This window comes from Agelaius phoeniceus, chromosome Z, assembly GCF_051311805.1.
Source record: "Agelaius phoeniceus isolate bAgePho1 chromosome Z, bAgePho1.hap1, whole genome shotgun sequence".
NCBI classification, from domain to species: Eukaryota; Metazoa; Chordata; class Aves; order Passeriformes; family Icteridae; genus Agelaius; species Agelaius phoeniceus.
In genome coordinates, this window is record NC_135303.1 from 75,352,626 (window position 1) to 75,374,677 (window position 22,052).

General features: G+C 37.4%; 1 protein-coding gene across 4 annotated transcripts in view; it reads left to right on the forward strand.

The window, feature by feature from the left end:
• Positions 1-22,052, forward strand: part of PDE4D (phosphodiesterase 4D) — a 354,607-nt gene that overhangs the window by 307,289 nt on the left and 25,266 nt on the right. The gene's annotated exons all lie outside the window — the stretch shown is intronic.

Consider the following 22,052-nt stretch of genomic DNA (forward strand, 5'->3'; position numbering starts at 1 on the left):
GGGAGCAGGAGCGGGAGCGGGCTCTGTTGTGGGTTTATGCACCAATTCTTCTAAATATCAGTTCAAGTTGTGAAAATGATGCAGGTCTTGTAAAGCTAAACTGTTTTCTTGTGTGCGTCAGTTTAAAAACAAAAAGAGATTGTTCAGGGCTGCTGGCAATTATGTCTTCAGTTGCTCCTTCTTTTCACAGAACCCCATACAAAATTAGGGATCTTTCCTAGAATCGGTATAGAAAGTAGCATGAAAGGTGATAAAGATAGTTCCTGAGCCCAGAGGAGCTGTATGGTGGATTCGACTTGTAAACAATGATGATGACAGCTCTCATAACGCTATTTGTTATGAAAGAACATGCTCTCAACCAAAGTGCCATCACAACAGGCACCTACATCCAGAGGTGTGCTTCTGCCACAGAGTGCGCACTTCCTTCGCATCCTGGAAGCTGAGGATTTGCATTAGCTGGGAACTCTGTGATGGGATCTGCTATGGTCTGTATGTGCTTTGGTTTTGCATTTTGAAATTGAGTTTCCATATCTTTAATCCATAAGTAAAATTTCTTTCCTGATTTTGATTTGTATGAATCATGCAGGTACATTTCTGGAGTTAGTTTTTTTAAAGGTGAATTAATAAAAGTGCTGTATTACTTCAAAATTTATTTTTATATTTTTGGTCAACTGAGTACTTGAACAACAACATATACAATTAGAAATTATAAGAAAGCTTTAATTACACAGGATAGTTTTGCTACAGTTATGTCTACAAAGGCAGCTGATGATATTTTAGCATCTTTTAACTATTTCAGTTGTAGTTACTATTTTAAGTTGGAAGATAGTTTTGACTCAGATTATGCTTTCTTAATACTCTACTGTCTTGCTTTGCCTGCTTTTACCAAGTATCTGCTCTTTGTTATTGACTGTTTTTAAGTTCCTGTTGAAGCGTGCCTGCATGTCAGATATGAAGTATCTGTACTCTTGTGCAGTTTAATCCCACGATGTAATATTCCCTGTGCTTTTCTTGGCTTTACAGATGCTTAGCACCAATTTGATCTCTGTTTTAAGAGTTTCCTGCCTGGCATTTCGCTATTCTCAGAACTGCGTTTTCAGTTTTTATTGCAGCTGAAAGATCTTGTTACTCAGTACCTTTTCTGTATGCATATGTAAGCTACAAAGTCAAGAGTTTCCAAGGTTGTTTCAGCACTGTTTAACCCTGAGACTTTGTTTCCAAAGGGAATGAGATCAGACTGACACAGGCAACCTGGTCTTTTCTTGCTAACAAGTTTGAACACCTGTCAATTTCCTGGCTTGTGATGTTTGTATAACCATTCTTTCACAAAATGCTGCATTTTCTTCAAGTATTTATTTCTTAACTCCCTATGATAGATAAGATATGCAGTGTCTTTGATTAACAGAGAGGGTAAGCTGTTTCTAGAATGAGGTAAAATTAATTGCAAATCAATGTTTTTAGGGTTTGCCAAGTATATTCAGATTTTTACAAAAAGAGAACATTTTAAAAATAAAATCTGACAACTGATTTGCATTTATAGGTAGACTCAGAGGTGCTGCTGAGTTTGAAACTATGTTTTGTTTGTACTTGTTTGAATAAGTAAGTATTTTCACTCTCTTTTTGGAAATCTAACTCCTTGTATACAAATTTGTGTCATCTTTCAGTGTTCATTTGGGAGGTTTTTGTTTTGGTTGGTAAGATAATTAAAAAAAAAAACAAAGAACAGACAAAAACACCAAAAAAAAATCCAAACCAAAAGCAACAACAAAGTGGAAATCTGTGCCACTAACAAGCATGTGAACAATCTTGAATATAAACCAGCAAGCCCATACCATAGTGTGAGAATAATTAATGCAGGAGGATTTTCATTTTGGGGTACAGCAGGTTATTCTGAAGAATAATTTCAATTCTTATTACTGAAACATACCCAGCATGTATACAATACCTCCTATTGTAATATAACTGCAAACTTCGACCTCTCAGTGAGGCATATAGATAAATTATACTGTTTTACCTTAGTGAGAAACTGAAGAAGAAAATCTTTGCTCAAGGCTGAGAACCTGGACTTCAGTACAGAAGTGAGCATGCAAAAGTACTTTGTTCTCTATCTGAAGAGTAGGTCCGGTAAAATCAGATGAGAAAGTCAGGAAAAGGAATGTTGGTGGTACAAAAGAACATAGTTTCTCACAGTGTTTCTCTTTCCTTTTTTCTGGCTCTCTCAAAGAACCAACCCACAAGACTGACTGATTTTTGGTGGGGTGTTTTTTCCCCCTGGACTTTCAGCTACTTCCCTTACTTATTTCTCTCCCCTTTATTTTATATGGAACATCATGTGCATCAATATTAGTTTTCTTTATTTGTGTGAACAAATGCAAGACATAAGGGGCAGCATAAGAATTGAACTCTGCACTAGGTAAGAACTTCTGTCCATTGTGGAAAGACTGCCACAGTAGAGGGAAAAAAAACCACGAGGGTGGGAGCAGTATTTCATGTCCTGAATGCTTGGAGTAATCCAGGGTGTGAGTCTTAACTCCAGTCCCCTTATGTGCAGTGAGTTTACAGTCTGAACTGTTGGCTTCATCTGTTTGGAATCCCTTTACTGTTGTAATGCTTGCGCAGGACTAGCATTAGCATATCCCAATCCAGGGATATTTATTTTGTTTACATGCCCCTCATGCTCAATTAGCAGTAGTCTATGACATGCCAGCTCACGGCTTTGGATGACGGAAAGTGGAGTGACGCAGACACATAAGAAGATCCTTCTTCTCCCTACTTAAAATTGATTAAAGCAGTAGTGACAGGGTGCTATCCACAACCTCTGGATGTGCCCCAGTATGTTGTGGGACTAAGTGTTACCCGAAAACTTTGAAAGCAGGCTGTAGGTCTGTTCTGTAGGAAGCCTGCTGTCATGCTTGGCTGCCTACATTTCATCAGTATGACTGAAATATCCAGATGATTTCCCATTTCCCAGCCATTCCCATGATACAAAGATTTCCAAATGCTTGCAGCTATTGCATATGAAGTAACTGATGGATGGATCTCTGGTGCACCCATAGGCATAGTTTGTAAATCGGTGTCATTTTGAAAGGACATGGTATGTATTTGTATGGTCACATGTGTTATGAATCTTACAGTACTTGGTGTTCACTTACATTGCTAGCTTCTAAAATGGGGTACTAGCAAGAGAAAACCAGCTTTTTAAAAGTGCAGGAAGGTTGTCATCTTTGTTCTCCTCTAGAAACCCTTTTGAAGTTTTAAAAGGCTCCAAAGCAAACATATAAGAAGCACCTTAAATTTAGAAAATTGACTAAAATGTCTTTCATTTTTGGAGAACTGTCTGGTTTTCTTATCATGTAATCTTAATATTGCCTGATGATAGTGGACTGTAGTATTGTTTTTTTTCTGAGTAAAGCTTTCTTGAACAGATAAAATATAATTTTAGGAAATAGTTTACAAAGCTGGGTCATTTGAGATAGAATCCCAAGGCATAATTAGATGTTATTATTTAACTGTTCAGCTTTCCATATATCCCAACCCACACCACTTTTTGTTAAACTGAATTGTGAGTAATATCTCCTGAAAAATATGGGGTTAGAGGCTACTAACTTGCTGATTGTGATTTCTAACTTTAGATACAACTGCACTTTGATGCACATATAAAAGCAAATGATATTTTAAAATTTCCAAGTTGCAGAGTGATGATTTTTTTCTTTTTTTCTTTTTAATATTTTCTTTATTTTTTAATGAGTAGCATCCTGGGGTTTTTTTCCTGCTAAATAAGATTAAACCAATATTTAATAGAATTTAAATTCTCTGGGAGAAGAACTGTCTTCTTCCAATATGTAGTTTACCACTACCTAGTTAATGTATCTGAGAGTTATTCTGTGATAGACAACACACAAAGTAAAAATTCCAGTGATAAAGGTGAAGCAGTTCCTCTCTGTTAGACAGCATTATTTGTAGATTAGTCAAACATGGAGGAGTATGTATAATGAAACTTGTTTGCAAAAGTGTATTTTCACTTCTGTAATCATGATTTTGCAAGCATCTCTTGTTGGATGCTTTATGTGCCTAAGTATCTGAACTTAGACATGGAAAAAGTTTCAAACTGAGTCGTTTTTGTTTCAGCTTTAGCTCTCCTGCAGATGATGTTTTTTGCAGGATTTGCTAATACCTGGTAAACAGCAAGAGTTTAGAAGATGTCAATCATAGGGCACTCCTTTCCCACTACAAGTGCAAATGACTACCCTTGTCCAGGAATCTCTTTTAGGTATTACAGCTGAGAAAATTTTGGTTTCATTTAGTCGGACCATGTTAACTACAAATCTACTTTTAAAGTATAGACTTTCTTATAATTTTCCAGGTTGTATACCAGTATGTGCAAATGCTTACAGATTAGAGTAAGTTATTTACAGACAGTTACTAGTGCTATTCACTTAAAAAAAAAAAATTGAGATTTCTTTTGGTGATTTGAAAATACCCAAAGTATCAGTTTTATCAAACAGCTAATGTCCAAAGCCTACCCTAATGTAACACAGGACTTATATTTATAGTCCTGAACTTATCACCTACTATGTACATTGAAACAATAATCTTAATGATGCTTCATTTTAAAAAAATTACTTACCTGTAAATATTTAATGTAAACCAAAATGATACCTGAAGGCAACTTGAAATCTGTTCAGTTACTTTTTTTTTTTTTAACATTTCCTCCTCTGCTACTTTGAGCTGGTTTGCAATCACATTTTCTTAGTGCTAAAAAGTATTTTTCCTTTCATCCTTTCAACACTAAAAAGCTCACACAGGTAATGGGTGGCTGACTAACATAATATCTGGGGAAAGAGTGAGGCTAAATTTATTACTTAGGTCAAATAATAGACCATGTATAAACCCTAAAATGCTTCAGACAGAGGTGCTGTGTGACCTTCACTGTGTTTTCCCAGGAAAGCCCTGCTGCCAGCATTCCAGCATGACTCTTGCTGGGGTGAAAAAAGCAGGGCCAGAGCCCCTTGGCAGCTCTTACACAAAAGCCCCCACTGAATGGAGAAGCATTATTGTGTAACCCCAGGCTGACAGTAGCTCTCTGAGTTTACCGAGGCTCAGAATAAACGGAGCTGATGACAGACTGACTTCTGATTTAGTCCATCCATCTGTTTTATCATTGTCTAGTTCTGTGAAAAAGCTTAAGTGCTGTGGTGGCCAGTACTTTTGTATGGTCCTAGATAGGCTGTGTCTAGAACTAATCAACGTGACTGAGTCTTTTGTTAACAGGCTAGATTTTACCGTTGTCTTTTTTCTGTTCTTGCTTCCAGCTTTGGTGTTAGGTTCATGGCACAGTGAGGAGCTTGTCTTCAAAAATTACCTTTTGTATATAAAAGCATAATTTTTTTCCAATGGTTTTTCCAAATGGGGAAGCTCAGCTGGAGTAAAATTGCCTCCTCTGTCATAGCCACTGGTTAAATTGACCTGTTTCCAGTTAAGGGACAAGATAATATGTCATATCCACTTAACAGGATTTAAACATCGGTTATTCGCTTAGGTTAGCTACTGCATATAAAAAATAGGTGCTGGAAACATAGCACTAGAAAACAAATTTGTTGCTTTCATGATTGAATATAGGGTTTCTTATATGGCAGTCCTCTTATATAATGTGTGGCAATGCCATTGCATTCGGCTAGCTGACATTATGGTTCAATTGGGTCTTAAATTCTCAGATCTCTATAAGAAAATCTGAGGATTTGATTAGCTCTTTAGAGTGCTGCTTGTGATTAAGATTGTGATTAAAGGGCAGCTGTTAGCCAGAAACTGCTTGTTCAATGCCATGTCAGGAAAGTTTTTTTATTCATTAAAGATTTCATTTTGTACAGTGACAAAATAAAGGTGTACTGATAAGTGGCAAGCCTCAATTTTAGTTAATGCACACTTGTGTGGCTTCCCCAGTTTCATTGTACTTTATAGCAAAAGAAAAGGGCAACAGTATTGTGGAGGTAAGAAAGGACTAGTTTTCTAGGAAAACTGCTTGCTTTCCTTCCACTGAAGCCAGACTGAAAGAATTCTAAGTCCTCTGGGCTTGAGTGCAGTTCCCTGTACACAACTTTACTTGCTCTCATGTAAAACTTCTGATGCTTCTGGAGAGCAGCAGACTTACTCTGGGATAACTGCAGTGATGAGTGAGGTGTACATATATGTATACATAAAAATATAAAAGGAGACAGCACTTTCCTTGCTGTACTGTACAGGGATGTGCTGCAGTGAGATAAAGGGTGAAACTTGCCTTCCTGCAGATGCTTCGCACCAGCCACTCTTTATCATTTATGGACACCTCCATCTTCTCAGAAACAAGTGGATGGAGTAGTGGTGCCACTTCAGCTGTGGCTGAATCTCTTCTTTACAAATCCTGATGCTTCCATAGGGGTTGTGGGGTTGCTGACAAATGAAAAAAAAAATCATGAAACATAGTTTTTCTGCTAGGATAGTGAAGTAAATGTGGTGAGTGAGGCTCAAGGCAACTGAACTGTAAGCAGCCCTTACTCCTTGTGCAGGTACATAATGGGAATCTCTGGCCTCCTCAGGACAGGACAAGCAAGCAGTTGTGATTTCAAAACATCTTAAATCTGTGCTAGGGTCAGCCTCTTCCACATTTTTTGAGACTCTTTCCCCAGAAAGTTACCCAGTACAAGCTATCCAGTTCTGCACCAGTGGAAAGGATCCTGGAGTTCAGAGACATAACAGTTGATAGAAAGAACACTCAAGGCTCAAAACCAAGACAGGAGCTCACAGATTCAGTTTGTATGTTAAATTTTAGAGGAAAGATATGTTTTTGCATCTCTCATTCACTGCTTTTTGAAAGGTCCTGGGTATAAGAGATGTGTAAAAGAGACATTATGTCTTTCAGAGGGTTGCTATTATGTAACACTTTGCAGCTTTTTAGCTGCTTCTAAGAATGCAGAGCTTCTTGGTCCCTAATAACTTGATAATTTTTTCCATAAATATAAACAAATGGTCCATGCCAACATGCAAACAGACCTTTTTCTGTAGCCTCTTTAATTATAGGAAATACCACAGTATGAAAGATTCTTTCCTTTAGGATAATGGGACAGAAAAAAAAAGGACAAAATGTTACAGAGTAAATAACTAAGGTGTAATATGGGAAAACTACATTATTTTCAACCACCATAATAACAGATTTTAAAATTATAAAATTTTTCCAGGAATTGAATTATTTAGTTAAGATGCAGACATCACTGTGGCTTTTTTGTTTGTTTGTTTGTTTGTTTGTTTTGGTATATACAAAAACCATTTTTTTTTCCAAAAACTCTTATTTGGAAAGGGTTTTCAGGGGTATGCATATCTAATAACTTCCTTCTTAGTAATAAGGTGGTATTCATGACAACTGAAAGGTATAAGAAATATCTAAATACTTGTGGCTCCTTGTGACAGTATTTAAAGCCAAGAATGCTGTCACTGTATTCCTGGTAGGGTACTGCTTTAGTCAGGGTTAGACTGTAACATATGAATATGAAAAATTTAGGAAAGCAGTGACCATCCTTTTTTTCTTTCCTAAATCAATTTTGTGTTTCTAATAAGAGGCAGCTTCTACTATTATATGAAGTTTTGGTACAACAAATGTGGTATTTGCTGAAATGTCACTTCAGACTTTGTCTCATAAAGACACTGTACTAAGAAATTGTTCTCCTGTTATAAGTTATATTTGTAGGGGTTTTGGTATCATCTGCTACAACTTTACATGTTTAGGAGACTCACCACAGGATTAAGTATATTGTAGATCGATATTTCCCCGTCTGTGATGGTTTGTTTGTTTGTTTTTAACAAAGCATTTTTCAGTAGAAATTGATCCCAGTTAACTCACAACCAGTCCCCATTTGAGCTGCAAAACTGAATCTAGGCAAGCTAAGGCATGATGGAAAGTGATGCTACTCATCCAGCCTTGAAACCATGTGAGCAGGGCAGTGGTCAGCACCTGCCTCTTGAGCTTGTTCACCTCTGAGCTGGTCAGAGGTGAATGTGCCCTGTGACTGCCCTGTTATGAGCCTGGTGGGCACAATGTGCTGCCATGGGGGGCTGCTGCTTCATCTGGCTCAACAGCCAAGGGGCACACTGCTGTGCTAGGGCAAGTTCAAGTTCTGCCTGTTGTTCTCTCTGTTTGCCTGCTCCCAGTGTTGAAAAGGAGCTGCACAGACAGCAGCACCATCTCCAGTCTCCAGCAGTGGAGCAGCACTGAATCAAACTAATGTGCCAGGCCTGATTACCAGATTCTTTAGAAACAAAATTTAAACAGCTTGATGCTTTTATTAAGTTGTAGCTCACTAATATATGGCTGATGAAAATGAGCTGGTTGAATACTTGTCTAAGATCCTACAGCAAGACAATTACATCAACTAAACCTTCCACTCAGAATTGCTGCTGGTTTATGCAAAATGAAGTCAGTGTTAATTTTATTCTGGAATAAGCAGCCAAGCCTTACAGGAAATACGCATGGTTAACTTCAACCTCCTAACCATTCTACTACATCAGTCATATTACCCAGATGTGTAAGTCCAGGAGTATTTTTTGATGCATGTAAAGATTTGTGGTTTTTAATTGAATTTGTTTACATGATTATAGGACCTTTAAAAGCAGGCGTTAATATATTTTAACCAGGCTATCTGATTTGTGTTCAAGGCTGACTGTACAGCCTTAATGCAGTAGTTTTATCCAGGGTTACAGACAATCTCACACTGCCAGCTGAGATGCTAATATTTTCATAAATATGATTTTTGTGATCCAGAATCAACTGTTATAACACAGAAGTCTTTTTCTAATAACCAAGAGTAAAATAAATAGCAATAAAGATGCTTTAATTACCATTAAATCAAATTCTAAGAAGAGGACTCCAAACTGGGTAAGTAGAATTTTATAGTAAAATACGGTTCTCTTGTTTTATACCGATATCTGTCAATAGATTCAGAACCCCTGCACCAGCTGGTGCTTAAAAAGTTATTTCAGTTGCAGGGACTAGATATGAAGATATTTTTTCCTACTCTCTCCCAGTGTAGTGGTTTATACTGAGCATTGTAAAATATAAATGGAAGGATTATTTTATGTAGAAACAGTGACTTTTCATAATATATTGTCCCCCACTTTGGTGCTTCAAAGGGTCATCGAAATGAAGAGCAATTTTTAATAAGTGAGGATGTGATTAATGTGTACTTGCTGACACAAGGAAGCAGTTGATTGTTTTCAGAGCTGATCAGAACAAAGGAAGGATAAACATCCTAGGTTTCCTTTAGTTTATGCTCTTCAGCAGTATTTCTACAAACTTCATCCCTGGTACATGGAAAAAGTAGTTCAATTCTAATGAGTTGAAGGCACAGTAGAGCTTAGAGTAAAAAAAAAAGAAATAGCAGGATAGTGCTCCTTCACTAATAGAGTAAAAAACAGTTTATGTAACAGAAACAAATAAAAAGCAGGCTGCTGGATTGACACTGTGGACCTGAGCATCTTCAAGTATGTTTTAATGAAAAATTGCCAAGATAGACTAGAAACCAGACTTTTTTTACACATGTAATAATGTTTTGAGTAGTTTGTATGCTTGCTAAATTTTATTGGCACTGTGATAAGTAATGACAAATATAAGGAACATTTGAATTTGTATTTTTAATGATTTGATAACTTAAAAAAATAAATAAATAAAATTGCTCTTTGTTTCTGTACATGATTATGTAGGTGTGCTGCTGCTGGTTTTACATGTGGTTGATGTTGTCGAGTATGTCAGCAGTAGTGTGATTCTTGGCTACTGTTGGTAAGCTTTGTGACCACAATAGTGGCATGGGTGAATTTGTTACCTCCTGTACAGTGGGGACACCCTGATACCTTAAAAATTATGCATGGGTAGTATGAGAGTCTCCAACACTTTAGTTTTGGCTGTGCTTTATCCATGCACAAAAGAACTTTCTCTACGGCTACACATGAAACAATGTTTTCAGTTTGGTAGCAGAAATGAGTGAATAAAATAATTATATTTGAAGGTTAATCATCAGCATGTTTGTAAGGATGTTTCTTTACTGAGATCTTGTTATTTGAATTAAACTGCTCACTTCTTTGAAGTTTAATAGCAGCATCTCAGAACCAGGGGAACCAACAGACCTTGCAAAATGCAGTGTTTATTTTGCTTTCTAAACCTGTAGTTATCAGGAATTCTTCCCTCTTAGCCTTAGCCCCTGTTCGGCTTCTGCTGCCACAGAGAACTGGAGATTAAAAGTACTTCTGCAGCCTGATCTGGATGCATTTTTTGCCTGAGATGTAACGCGTGTCGAAGCAGACCTTGTGTTTGGTGTTGCAGGGAGAGTGCTCCGATTGTTCTGCATTTCTGCCCTCTGCTGCTTGCTGATCTCCTGGGCAGAGGGTGCCGGCTCCCGCTGCTGCTGCTGCTGCTGCTGCTGCTGCTGCTGCTGCTGCTGTGAATGTTCTCCCTGCTGATCCAGGCACCAGGATAGGAACCTCCTGGGCCTGTCCTAAGCAAACAGGTCCGGGGCAAAAAGTGCAAGCCTGGCTTATGCCGTGGCCAAAGCAACAAGCAGAGATGAGGGTGTCATTTTGTAGTAAATGTAGGTGTGGTGTCTCAGCAAGAAGCCAGAAAGTGTCCTTGATGCCTTTGCAAAACTATTTCTGTGATTATGTCTGAGTCTTTCTGTTATGCACTGCTTGCAGGAAAACAGCTTTAAAAAACAAAACAAAACAAAAAAAGAAATTAAATCTGTAAGAATGCCTTTAAATTACCTATTTATTAGTTGCAATGGAAGTTTCAGGTGGAGAACTTATAAGCATGTTTAGTCCTAGAGGTCTTAATGTGATGAATTTTTTGACGAATTACTGAATATCTGTTTGGTTACATAAACTTTAAAGCCCAACACACAGATTTCTCAGTGAAATGACTGCATTTTCCTGTACTCTAAGCATGGGCAAAGTTTTGCGTGCCTGAATATTGGACCCAGGTAAGATTGCATTTTGAAATTTGGTAGTTTCTCCCCCCCCCCCCCCCCCCCCCCTTCTTATCATCAGTAAAAACTGATGTGCATCTTCTAGCTGGGATGGATTTTCTGCAGCTCTTTTTGATTGTTGCTGAAAAGGTTTCAGGATGAAGAAGTTTTTGATACTTTTGATAGTTTTGGTAGTCAGAGCTTGCCATTTCTAGCACAGCTTTCTGTACATACATTTATTTTAAAAGTGCAGTAGATAAATTTTAAATACAAGATGATAAAGTGCTCTAAAAATTTGTGCAAAAACAAATATTGGCATTTGGAAGCTAAAATTTTTTTTTTTTTGTGGTTAGGAATATACATCTGTAATTTGATCTTTTTTCTCAGGCCTGTGAAAGATAGATAGGTTATAGGAATGATAATACAAAATAAAACTGTGCTGTTGGGATAAAATAAATCTGCAGGAAGAAAAATTGTTTGATAACTATGTTGTGGTGTTTTGTCTTTTCAGCTAGATACTATTCCTGTGCTCATGTGTCTTTTAGATTGTATAGATGTGGTGTAAATAAAAGCATGCTGATGTACGTAGGCAGTTTTGGTTTGTTCTTGAAATTGTTATCAGAGCTTGAAAAATGTCCACATTGCAGAAAACTAAAGTTGCCTTACTGTTTAGAGGCAGAATGAGAGGACAGATATTGAGTTTTAAATCTTATTATAACCTGTCATTTCAATAATGTGGCTAAGTAGGAAACCCTGTCTTAATTACTCTTGAGGGAAGAGTTATATGGGTTTTTTTGTTTTCTTTCTTTGTTTCCTTCTACTGTGTCTTGGCTATTGTGAAATAGCATGCTGTACACAAATCTTTATGTTCTCCAGCATCTCTTTTCACCCCCACATCCTGCCCAGCAGCGATGTCTCACCTTTGGGTGTCGCACATAATTTTGTTGAATGGTGAGAGTCACACTGACCTGTACTGTGTCTCTGATTGTTGCTGATGGACTCATAGGTAGCAGCACTGGAAGGGATAAGATCCATTTTGACTTGTACTTCTTCTACCAGACAACCAGGAGTCTTTGAGAAGTCTGTTTTCAGACTTGGACAAATCGTACTGCTTTGCTTCATAATGGTCCTTTTTCTTTCATAAAATTTTCTAATCAAGACCTGGGACTTTAAGTGGTATTAGGAACTTATACTAATATTTTAATATGAGGTGACTAATAGAGTGGTGCACTAGACATTAGCCAAGGCAAATCCTCATTTTCGTCAGGAAAAGTATGTGTTGTGCTTACACCGGATTGGGTTATATTGGGAATTCTCACCACCTAATGCTCAGAAAAAACAGTCTAAAAATGAGAAACATTTTGTTTTTAAAAGTGAGGATTATGATTTTTACATGTGTTGCAGTAGATTAAGAAATAATTAACAATATAGTCATATCTTGTGAAGTGAGTATGAAAATTAAACATTCACTGAAGTTATCAAATATTGCATCTCATTTTGAATGGAATTTGCCTTAGATGAGACATAAACTCCTGGCTAACTTTACAGTCCTGCATGGATGAACTGCATTTATTACATGGTTTCAGGTTGTTTTCTCTGGTTTGGAGATTGAACATAAGATGGCATTGGACAGGAATGGGCAGGACTGACATAGCAGGACATCACTCCTGTTGTCTCAGACGTTTGAACACTTTGTGTGAATTCAACTAGCTGGAGCTAGTGGGAGTCTTTATATTTATTTCATCAGGCTGGGAATGGAGCCCAAAGCTGGTTTTATTTGTCATTGTTGTCACTTTGATAAAGAGCTGATAGAATCAGCTGTTACACAGGAGCTTCTTTGGAAGACTGGAGAAAGCTTATTTAGACATGGACTGTGAGCATTTTTAATGTTTCCATCCTTGTCAGGGCAAAACTGGGCTTCTGCATGTGTGCCCATGTAGTTGGATAGGCTGATGTCTTTCTGCATCTACCAAGGTCTTTCCAGTGTTTCGTGTGCTGCTCAGAGCTTTTTGAGCTGCTCCGAATATTGTATGTAAATGGGCAAAAAAGCAGACAAAGTTTCCCAGGTTGTTTTTTTTTTTTTTTTTAACAAATGAAAATGTGAGCCAAAGATGATGATGCCATACCTATTTAGCCCTTATTGGTTTTGTGTGATTTTAAGATGTTTTTCAAATTAGGGATGATTTTTATAGAGACATAAGAGTATCTATCTAAGAGGACTGAAATATGAAAAATGCATTGATTCCTGTTAAAATACCTAATAATAATGAAAGATTAATAGAAAATCTTTTACTTGAATAATGTCTGTGCATTTTGTATCCATATTGCAAGTCCATCAGAGAATATAGCTCAATCTAATGTTGTATTTCACTTAGTGGAGCCTAATCAGTTTTCAGTATGCAATGTTACTTTCATGTTTTTTAATCTACTTTTCACTTCAAATTTTATATGAATGATGAGATTCATTAGCTTAATGTTCAGAAACGAAGATTGTTTATGGGTTATCATTGTTAAAAAGAGGTTTAATTTTAAATTAGGTTTTCTTTAAGGGTTTTCTGTGCTATGTAAGTTCATAAGTGAACTAAATTATCAAAGCTAAAGTATATTAATTTGTTATGAATGTACTTTTAATGATTGTTAAGTACAAAATATTAACTGATTATAAACCATGCATAAAAGCAGTGTTAGCAAAAGGGGATTGTATGGTTTTACAGTACATAGTGGAAACTGCTAAACACAAGCCACATTGGAGTATTTTAAAAGAAGATATTGATTTAACAATCAAACTGTTTACTTGGAAATATGGATTTATTGTCAAACTGAGGTTTCTCAGGAGCAGCACTAATTCTTGTAGAAAAATTAGCATAAAAGCATTTTCTACTTTTGAACAGTCAGTCTTGAGTAATATTAAAATATTGAAAAACAACCCCTGTAGGATGACTAAACGGTTGCCTCTCACCTAAAATCCATTTCTACAATGTTAATGAGAAATGTGTACATTTATACTCATCTGTGTGACTTGAGATAGTCATGGTGCTTGCTTTGGTGTTAGATTAGTTTCACAAAAAGAAGAGAAATTCATGCAGGTAAGAGGACTCCTACAAAATTTCTACTGTTGTGATAACTGTGTTGGAGACTAATAGATGTAGGGGTGGTGTGAGTTGTAGCTCTCTTAGCTAAAACCTGGTGCAAAAATGGCTGTATTTGGAAGGGCTTCCGGCTGTAGCCTGTGGACTCAGAGCTGGCGAGGTTTGAGCCTTGTAGCACAAGAATGGTTCTGGGTTAATACCTCTGTCTCACAACAACCTACACTGTGGAGTAGGAAGGAGCAAAATGCTGTTGGGATGGAGTGATGCAGGTCTGCATTCGTGGAAGAACCTCAAAATGGGACATGGTGACATGGGACAATGAGGAGTGTTCACCGCCAGGCGTGGGCGCGTCACTTGCCCTTATCAGTACTTGGCCAACGTCTTCCAGCATGGCCTGGTGTGAACCTGCTAAGCCCTGGCTGTGTGTGAGCTCATCCGTGGCTGATGAACTGAGCACCAGGCCATGGAGCAGAGCTGGTCCACATGATGGGAATGCAGCAGCACCCAGCGTGCACTATCAGCACCACGCGAGAGGCAGGGACCCTAAATGCGCTCGGTTTCTGTGTGCAGCACAAGGGGCAAATCGTGGTATCTATAGGCAAGGAGTAAGCTTTCTGTGTGCAGCACAAGCTGCCTCATGCAAATACTGAGACTTCTTGTGAGAGGGATTTAAATCACAGAGGTAATAAGCATGCTGTTCAGGAAACTACAGAGCTGCCTTTGGCCTGGTCATGTTATCATGTCTTCATCTCCCTCACGTGGAACCATAAACCCAACCTCACAGTATACCTGAATGTGGGACTGGAAACCACTTGGGTTTTGTGATTACTTGCTTAATTTGACCTAGAGGCATTCAGGTGAAATGCTCTCTTACACAGAAAAATAAGCATGAAATTTTGTTTTGTTTCTCTATAAGCATGAGATAAGGGTGTAATGGATGAGACTAGTTGTTTCTCTTGTTCCAGATGAATAATTTTCATTATTTTGTGAAGCTCTGTAGATGTGGAGCATATTTCTAACATTTAAATAAATAATAAAATGAAAGGTATGAAGGACACTTTGAAATGAGTATTATCACTTCCTCGAAAGAACAATGATGCTATCACATGCACCTTAATAAGAAATACAACAGCCATGGTTTAATAAGAACTGGAGTGTGAACCAAGAAAATTGCATGAAACAACTTGCAGTTTGCTTTCAAAATGTTGGTATCTGCAGTGTGTGATTTGTGGGCATTTGCTAAGGCATGTTTATCAGAGCTGTATTGAGCTTGTTGCAGTGTTAGTAATCACTTCATATTCCACAAATCTCTGGTTTTGTCAGTGGAATCTTTTTTTTTTTTTCTTCTTTCACAGCTGTACAAAGATGGATGAAAAACTCATTTCTTTTAGCATGAAATTACAACCATTCAGCAGTATTTCTGATGAACTGTTAAAGCTTGACTTTGGCAAGGTCTGCAGTAGGAACACATCATTAAAATAAGAATGCCATGCTACAGAAGTAAGATTAGTCCAGCAATACCTGTAAAAAACTGAGGTTTGTTCTTACATAGCAAACTAGCTTTCTGTATGAAATAGGAATCCTAGTAAAGCTTAGTTTGTGCTGGTATAGATGTATCAGTCTTAGGATAAGTATGCCATTGCAGCTATCTGAATTATTACACTTCTTTGCCCTTTTCCTACATATAGCTATCTGCAAAAATGCATAATGTGGGTATAAACTTCTTTCATGGCTATGCTATGGTAAATACTTACAGGGTGCTTATTTACTTGCAGGGTGCATCTACATAAAAAAAATAGAAGTAAGGTTTTCATACAGTTCTGCATTTTTAGGGTCATTGATATGTCAGTTGCCAATATTCTGTCAGAGCAATAACCACCTGAACTATTTGTTACTGATATCTGCCTCCTCAAACCTGCTATCATAACTGCAGCTGTTGTCATACCCTGGTCGACCTTTCTCTGATCTAAATTGGTTTTTAACAGTACCCTCTCTGTAATTTACATAGTTTTGATAGGATCATATTCAGGGGAAAATAAATACAAAGCATGATATTGTAAAAATATTAAGATTTGTTGAAATTAAACTCCATATAGCTTGAGCTGGTTTTTAGAGACTATTACATACATATGTACTCTGTAATTATGTGGAAAAACTTTGAAGAGAATGATTAGTATATATTGTGTCTTAAAGGATTGACAGTGGTCCCCAAAATAAGAGTTGAAATAGGTGCTGTTTCTGTTGCCTGTGCAATTGCTCATGAGTGTCTATTGAAAATGCTGCAGCTGTAGAGAATACCTGTAATTTTCAACCATACCCTGCTCTGGTATGGTTGAAAATTAGTGAACCGTGTTGTGACATTTATGACCTGAAAAATGCTTCGTGTTCCTGTACGTTCATAGCTAATGCTTTTACTATCACTAGAGGGCAGTAAATACAAACACTGAATTAAGTATCTTATCAGAATGTATTATTTTTTTTCTTTTTTTGTTAAATTTAAATAATAAGGGACTCTTTATTAAACACCTTAGCTCATGGGTTTTCCTACATATTTCCCCTAAAGTAGTTCAAAGGAACGTCGTCATCTCAGTTTGTTTAACAAGAAAAAATTGTATTTTATTCATAAGAGTTATATATTCCAAATAAAAATATCTGAAAAATGAAACTACATAGGTTAGTCCATAATTTTTAACAACTTTAATTCTGACAGGCCAAAAGCTTCCAAGAAAATCTTTTTAAAGCAGTATAATAGTGCTGCAGTTAGCACACTTAAAGCTTCCTTCAAAAGAACTGGAGATATGTTCCTCTTACAGTCATCAGTTCTCAGCCAGCAGTGAAGTTCATCTCTTTTTGATATCAGCATGAGATCCAGCTTTTTGTGTGTCCCCACAGCTCACTTAGTGTGTGGCAGCTGGTTGTCACAGTTGAAACAACTTCTCATATTTGTAAAATTACTATGTTTGGGACTTTTTACTTAAATCCTACAGTTTCTCTCCTAGCCTGGATTCTTATGTGGAACCCTGAGAATTTTGGTGAAGCTGCTTGATTCAGCATAGTTTTCTTATCTCTGGCTGTCCTCCTGCTTCCTCTAGTCCAGCTCTGGGTTTTGGCTGAGTCCATCCACATGCTCTTTCTTGCTGGATGAAATGCCCATTCTTTTCTGCTGTGGTCTTCCAGCACTGAGTAGACTCTCCATTTTGTGGGGAAGCTTTGGTGGTGTACATACCAGCACAAGTCACAGATGGAGCTGGCTAAAGCTGTGAAAACAGTGCTGCATTTGTGACGAGTAGGAGCTAGATTTGACACCGGTGATTATTTCTGTTCTCTGATGTGTGAAGGTCAGTCTAAAAATCATAGAATCATAGAAATGTTTGCATTGGAAGGGATCTTAAAGATTATCTAGTTCTAACCACCTGCCACAGACATTTTTCATGTTTTCAAAGGTTCATCATTTGGCTTATAGCTTTGTTCAAGCTATCTGTTCTTGTTTATAGTGCATAAAACCTTGAAAACTAAAACTGGTGATATGCTCAGATGTCTACTTCTTTGCTTTACTTTCTGCTGCTTACTAGACAAGATGCACTATATCCAGCACACTTGTATTCAGAATTGATTCTCAGACATCTCTCAAAATACTCTTAGTGCAATTTCATAGTCAATCCAAGGGGTTGCATTTGAGAGCACTGCTCTTCTCTCAAAGCTAAGTACATTTTTATATTACCCATCACTTTTCTGTGGAAGGAATGACCAAGGTGGTAAGACTCCCATGTGACAGTTCATAAAAGTACTGCAACTGAATCAGAAAATCAGAGAATAAGGTTGAAAGTGACCCCAGTGGGTCATCTGGTCCCACCTTGTTGCTCAAATAGGACCATCCTGGAGCACATTGCATGGGATTGAGTCCAGATGGTGCTTGAATATATCCAGTGAGAGAGAATAAACAGCCTCTCTGGCAATCTGTTCCAGTGCAGTCACCCACATAGTAAGGTTCTTCCTCATGTTCAGGGGGAACTTTCTGTGCATCAGTTTCTGCTCATTGTCTCTTGTACTATTGCTTGGCACCACTGAGAAGAACCTGGTCCAGCCTTTTAACATCCTCTTTTCAGATACTGTATACATTGATAAGTCTCCGTCTCAGACTTTTCTTCTTGAAGCTGAACATGCACAGGTCCCTCAACCTTTCATTGTAAAAGAGATGATCCAGCCCCCAAATCATCTTTGCTCCCCTCTTCCAGAATTGTTCCAGGAGTCCTATGTCTCTCTTGTCCTGAGGAGCCCAGAACTGGACACAGCACTCCAGGTGAGGGGCTGAGTAGAGGGGCAGGATCACCCTCTGCGACCTGCTAGCAATGTTCTTCCTACTACACCCAAGGTACCACTGACCTTCCCTATGTCATCTTGTAGTGTGTGTTGGTTTCAGCCCAGTTGGTTTGAAGCAGTTTTAGCTGCCTTTCGTTGCTTCTTGTTGCTTCTTTGGTGCTAGAGAATCAGGTCCGGTGTGCTGTGTTTTCTTATTTTCATGATTCTCCACAGCAGCTGTGGGATTGTAAGTTAAATAGACTGAGGTTTTTCTTTTACTACAGAAGATTTTCTCTGTCACATTAATAATATTAGCAAGGTTATTTTCCTACACTATGTACATAATAGAAATTAGGAAAAGATACACTAAAGCTGTGTGCACTGTTCCATTACATGTGTTGCAAGAATAAGAGGCTTAGAGCCTCTCTTTTTATTTAGAGTCACAGAAGATACAGATTTTTGGGGGTGACAGTATCTATCACTATGAAATGCCCTGTTGTGACTTTACATACTCTTCAGGGTTCCTGCCTTCTTCAGTGTAGTTCACCTAGTCATGAACCATGTTCCTTATTGATGGTATCCTTGCAGATATTAAATTCCCTGAACTGTATGTAGTTTTCCCCTTAAATTCCCTGAACTGTAGTTTACATGAATGATGTCAACATTCTAAACAAGCAAGGCTGCTGGTAGTGACTTTCACATCCTCACAGTTTATCCCATGAAACCACTCCTTCTCCCAGTTGTTTCTGTTCTCAGGAAATTTTCACTCTGGAAATCTTCAAGGTAGTCATGTAATTGCAGATCATCAATGAAGATATTTAGTACCATGAAACAGTTTCAAGTCATGCAAAACCTTACTTAAAACAGTCCCATTAGATGAAGACAGCCTGTTTATGACCATTAGGACGGAGTCTGTAACAGATTCTTAGGCCACTCAATGTTGAGAGTGGTGCAGAATATTTTACAGTTGTAAATCAAATGCTCTATGACAGTACAAGAATATTACATGTTTAAACACATAACTGGCATTAATTACACTTTTATGTCTCACTTCCTTATTGAACAAAACCAGGAATAAGTGCTTATCAGTGTTTCTGCCATTATACCCAGGACTGAGTTTTCATGAAGTGATCTGAACCTACCTATCCATCCTGCTTGGGAATTTTAAGTAGCAAAAATTAACATTTTTAAAGTCTTTAAAAGTATGCTAAAACTGAACATAGCAGCTCCTGGGATCCCTGCCACTTTTTTTTATTACTTCTTTGGAGAAAGTTGTCCAGAATCATTGATTAAATAATAGCTAACATTTGCTAAGGGTGTTAAGGGACTTCATCATCTTTGAGTCTTTCAAGGTCATTGCCTTGATTCTTTCAGAACACATAACAGTGCTCATTAAAAACTTCTTTTTTTTTTCTCTGAATTATTTTATTACTCACTTACTATAATTTCAAATTACACCTTTCCCATTTCCATATACTTTGATTGATTGGAACCATTGTAGAAAATGTCATTATGTCCTTCCTCCCCCATATTTTATCTTCATGGATGTATATTTGTATGAAAAACAAGAATCCCTAAATTTTGTTTTCCTTATCTTGAATTCCTCTAGGTATTTAGTAAGTGGCAGCTATTTGCCATGCATTCATCTATCCACCATAACCTCCTCTAAAACTAGTTATCCAATGATTGTAACCTGGGAATTCAGGAGGAAAATCAACCATAGCCATTCTTGTAAATAAGAGCTGGTGTGAATTTCCTGACTCTCCACATCTGAGATCATGTTGCCGAAGTCAGGAGGCATGCTTTCTAAATCAGTGAAGTCATACAATTCAATTCTATTACAGCAATCATTAATTTTATGAGGTTGAGACTATGAGTCTTGAAAAAATAATACATGTCAGTAATAAGCAGTGCATATCAGTTGTAATTGCCTATTATCAGTATAGTTAATATGGAGCTAGAGTGAATTGATGTAACGTATATTTACATTGGAGGAAAATGGTTTTTCCTGATTTTATATCAAAGTGACCTAGCTAATAACTTGATAAACACCATTCTTCAATAAATTCCACCAACTGTTACTCAGTAATTCTTATAGATGTATCTTTGTCTCCTACATTAGTGGGGAAGAAAAAAAAAATTGATGACTTTTTAATACATGCTCAACAGCTGGTGTAATTTACATACCAGCCATTTTAAATAGTTCTTATCTGAATCAAGTTCTTTTGGGAACAGTTCTTTGGGAAGAGTTGTTAATATTTCATGAGGAAGCAGCCTTTAGTAGCAAAGTTAGAAAAAAATATTTAAGACTTGACTTTCTCGTGTCTTCTCATACAACCTATTGCAACCAAAACCCACATGCTTCATTCCTAAGGTAGCCAAAAGTTAATTTACCATTTTCTAAGTCATGCTTGAAATTGTTTCCTGAAGAAAGGCATCATTTTTCCACTTCTGTGTTGATGCTGGGTAGGTGGCAGCAGTGCTCTCTTGTGCATGATAGGAAGACAATGAAACACAGATGTAGAGAAGCTCTATATTCAGCATTACGAAGCTGAGCTGGAACAATCAGGAGAAATATTTTCTAAAAGTTTCTTTTGACGTCTTTAATATCTTGCTGAGTGTCTAGTAACCCCAGGTCTGTTTTCAAAACTTAATTGTTTTATAAACATCTAGCTTCATCGATTCAGACCAAGTATAACTGTGCATATTAAAATGTGCCAGAAATGTTTTTTATTATCTATTTTAAGGCAAACAGTATGCCTTCCACAAGAAAATACTTTAAGTACTGATGATCTGTTGATTGTATCCAGTTGTCCTACTGCTCTAGGTTTCTCTGCTGTAAGGGAGAGATTTTTTTATATAATATTTTGCCCTATTGATCTTTACAGGTTCAATTCTTTTTGAAGCACTTAGTGTTGCTGACTACTTCAGCCAAAACCTCTCTTATGACCATTCTCAGTCAGCATCTTCCAGTGAATCAGCAGTGTGGGATTAGGCTGAACACTGCACCTCATTCAGCTTGTTCTTAGGCATTTGCCCATTGTCACTCTTTCTTTCTTTTGACACAACAAAGACTGAAATTTGCTGCAGTAGTGCATGTGCCTTGCACAGAGTGAAGCAAGATAATCAGAGAACCATAGAATGGCTTGGGTTGGAAGGGACTTTAAAGATCATCTAGTTCCAACCCCCCCTGCCGTGGGCATAATGTATTCCTCCTTTCAAGTTTTGGTCTCTGAGTGGCAGATGGTGGGATCTTTTATTTAATGCTTGAGTCAGCTCACTGACATACTCCACTTTCAATCAATCCCTTCTTTTCTTCAATGATGTATAGCTGTAATTGATTATAATAATCTGCTGAGGCAGAAAGAGCAGAAGTTGAATAAATACAGTGAGAATTTGAGGACTCTTATTATCTCACTTACATCTCCATGGAAGCTTAACATTTACTGGGAACTGTAAGACGCATGACTTGCTTTTGCTTAATAGTAACTGCATTTACCTTTTTAAATAAAAAAGCATTAGCAGTCTGGCCCAATAGTCTGAGGTGGATAACTTTTTAATGTAGATGACATAAAAGCCAAAAAAATTCATTGTTAAAGTACATCATAAACTACTCAAGAAATGAGACAGATCTATTTATGTTGGGTTTCTTTCACATAAAAAACACCTCAAAATATATTTTTCT